The 3,438-nt window shown below is 44.9% G+C and overlaps 1 pseudogene; it reads left to right on the forward strand.

The window, feature by feature from the left end:
• The first annotated feature begins 223 nt into the window (after nucleotides 1-223).
• Nucleotides 224-1,897, forward strand: LOC123067220 (E3 ubiquitin-protein ligase SINA-like 3; annotated as a pseudogene).
• The last annotated feature ends 1,541 nt before the right edge of the window (nucleotides 1,898-3,438 follow it).

The raw sequence follows: 3,438 nt of genomic DNA on the forward strand, positions 1-3,438 counted from the left end.
TCTGCTCCTTTCTGCTCCTCAAGGTCGAGAGGTCAAGAGAGAGAGAGGTCGAGAGAGAGAGGGAGAGAGAGGGAGAGAGAGAGAGAGAGAGAGAGAGAGAGAGAGAGAGGGAGAGAGAGAGAGAGAGAGAGAGAGAGTAGGGAGTGTGAGGCTCGTTGATTCCGGTCGCACTGCCTGTCGCTAATTTCTGGTGCGTCCGCCGGCCGAGAGGAAGGGACTAGGGATGGGAGCGCTGCCGCCGCCGACGCAGCAGGAGGGGAAGGAGGCGGAGGATGGCGGCGTCGGCAAGAGGAGGAAGGTCGCGCCGGCCGTCGCCGATGTCACCATGGACCTCGGCATCCTCGACTGCCCCGTCTGCTTCCTCCCCCTGCGCCCTCCCATCTTCCAGGTAACCCCTGCCCGTGTGCTGATCTTACTGATATACTACTCAAATCCTACGAGATCGATGAGGATGAAGGCGATGCAGATTTATTCATCTCTCGCGTCTTGCGTCTTGAAGAAGGATGCAGAATTAGAACAAAATCTCATGCAGACATTAGCCCATATGCCTCCCAAACACAGAGTTATGCTATATTCTTCAGTATTTACTACTCCCTCCGTTCCGATTTACTCATCGTGGTTTTAGTCCAAATTTGAACTAAAACCACGACAAGTAAATTGGAACGGAGGGAATAGTTCGTAAAAGGATCAATGATGATGGGCAATGGTAGCATGATAAGCTTATTTAGTGTTGTTGCAACTAGTATAGTGTTTGTCACACACCACCTTTTGTCACAATGTCACCAAATGAGGTACTGCCTCCGATCCATATTAATCGTCGCTGATTTAGTACAACTTTGTACTAACTCAGCATGAATTAATATGGATCCGAGGGAGTAGAATAGATTCAGATGGTAATTACGGCTGAACATGTGTACAGTCTGAAAAATGTTTAAAGATGTTCTCTCCAATGTACACTGTTTCCTATTATGTTTGTGGAAAATGATACTACCATAACAGGGAATGTATGTGTACCTTATGCAAATTAGTCAGTCAAAACGATATGTGTATCATCGCTGTGGATAAACCAAAAATTATGGAGAAGTATATATTGTACTAATTCAAGCAATGACATACTCCCATTTTTTTCCATTTTAGTTGTATCATGGTTCACATGATTGTCATTCATTTTTAGCTGTATTTTATTCAGCTAAAGTTATTAGCACATTTACTGATCCATATGCACTGATTTGTTGTTTCTCTTCCTAAGGGCACCGTGGGACATACCATATGTTCATCTTGCCATGACAAGATCCCAGACAAGTGTTGCTTCTACTCCCTTCCCACAGTCTACAATCGCTGCCACATGGTCGAAAATGTCGTTGAATCCATCAATGTTGCTTGCTCCAATAGCAATCACGGATGCACTGCAAGGATAACCTACTATCAGAAAGAAGACCATGAGAAAAGTTGCCCACACGCGCCATGTTTCTGCCCCGAAACCGGTTGCGACTTCAGTGGACCAACCACGGTGCTGCTGGAGCATTTTTCAGGCAAGCACAAGTGGTTCCATGCGAAAAAGAAACTTACCTATGGCAAGGGGTACCTGATCCCTGTGGGGCTAGGACCAACTGTTCTGGTGGGCTAGGATGGGCACCTCTTCCTGGTCAACATGACAATGGAGTCACTCGGCAGTGTCATCTCAGCTTGCTGCGTCCAGCCTCACATTACTGAATCCAAGTTCAAGTGCAGACTGTCACTGTCGTGCGCTGAACCAAGTTACTTCCAGACAATGGAGTTCTTAATGAGGAGCACTAATCTGCATGAAGGGTTTCCCCAAGATTGCTTCCCGTTCCTTGCAGCGAAGGTGTTGCTTGGAGCGACAACAATGGTGCGTGTGACTGTCAAGCCACAATAGGCACCATGTGCATGTCATGTCGCACCTGTGTACATACCACCCCCCGTGTAGGATTGGGTTTGACAAGTAACTGGTACTTCTCAATCTCACAGTAGCTAGCTCTCAGCTTTTGGAGGAGGCACTAGTGTTCTTTTGGCATGCCTGGGTCATGGAATGACCGACATGCACTGTTTGTACTCTTGGCAAAGTCTTCCTTTAAATCTCGACATGTCTGAAGCAAACATGTATGCCATGAGTGTCGAAACTTCAGTCAAGTAGGCGATGTTTTGCTTGATTAGTATTTGAACTTTTATTGAACTACCTTTATGTACGATCTATAAATGGATTTGAGGCAGCGGAAATCGCCTTAGGCTTCCCAGGTCCAAATGTGGAGTGCTCTTGATCCTAGATGACATGGCCATGTTGCAAACATAGACCCTGCGATGCTGCAACTCAGGAGTCAAGATAGCTAAATCCGCCTCCTAAAAGTGAAGCAAAGCAAGAGCCATGTCGAAAGCCACCCAGCTGAATGCTGATAGAGGCCGGTATCGCTGGCGAAGACTCAATTTCGGTGGTTTTTAACTTAAAAGCCTGAGACATTGGATTGGCTGCTTAAACTGATGAAATTGTTTGGATCCATCACAATATACCAGTATCAACTTTATGCCATTGGATGAACCAAATTTGACAATTGTTACTCATAAGGTACACCAATGCAAGCTAGGTGGAACTTAGCACAAAGTGCAAGTGACACTTATATTTGATAGATTGTTGACACAAATGATATAGTGTCAAGGCCTCCCCCTCAATAATACCTTGTGTTGCACCAGGTTCGTTCAGCACAGCGATTACCTTGAGTTCCAGTATAGAACATGTTGATTGAACATAACTACCAAGAAATGCACGGTAGTCGGTACGGAAGTGCGTGGGTATTCATTTTATTTCAGAGCAATTCTAGCAGATTCGTTATATTGGGCAAATCAGCGTAATAACTATCAGTATGTTGATTTTGGAAGAAAAAAAAGATATTCAAGCAATATCATCATTCGGCATTGGGTCACGATAATTTAGACAGTGTGTTCCATATCTGGCCTCTCGGTCATCGTATTTGTTGTCTTGGGGCTGCCTTTTGATGCGCACTCCATATGGCAGTTGCATATGGCGCGAAGGAAACTTCGGGTGGCCTCACCCAATTGGGGATGTCAGGGAGGTTAGTCAAAAAGAAATGCCTCATTGACGAGTGGATCCTATAACTACGGAGACAATGAATATGGAGACTCTGAGTTTTTGTGATGCCTTTCGGCCTCCATCATTTTTGAATTGCACTTCGTAACGATTAAGGAGGCTGCTAATATGATGACTCTACTAGAGTTGCTCTCATAGGCATTTGTGAAATTTATTCATTATGAAAAATGTACCACCGACAAAATAACAATGTGGAATTTCTTACCCGCGTTTATACGACCATGGTTTTCCAAATGCTATAGTTAGCTTGTGGAACCTCAGACTTTGACCCATTTACTTATACGGGTAATATATAAAGGGTAGGCGGCCTTCATCAA

Source organism: Triticum aestivum, chromosome 3B (assembly GCF_018294505.1).
Source record: "Triticum aestivum cultivar Chinese Spring chromosome 3B, IWGSC CS RefSeq v2.1, whole genome shotgun sequence".
Lineage (NCBI taxonomy): Eukaryota > Viridiplantae > Streptophyta > Magnoliopsida > Poales > Poaceae > Triticum > Triticum aestivum.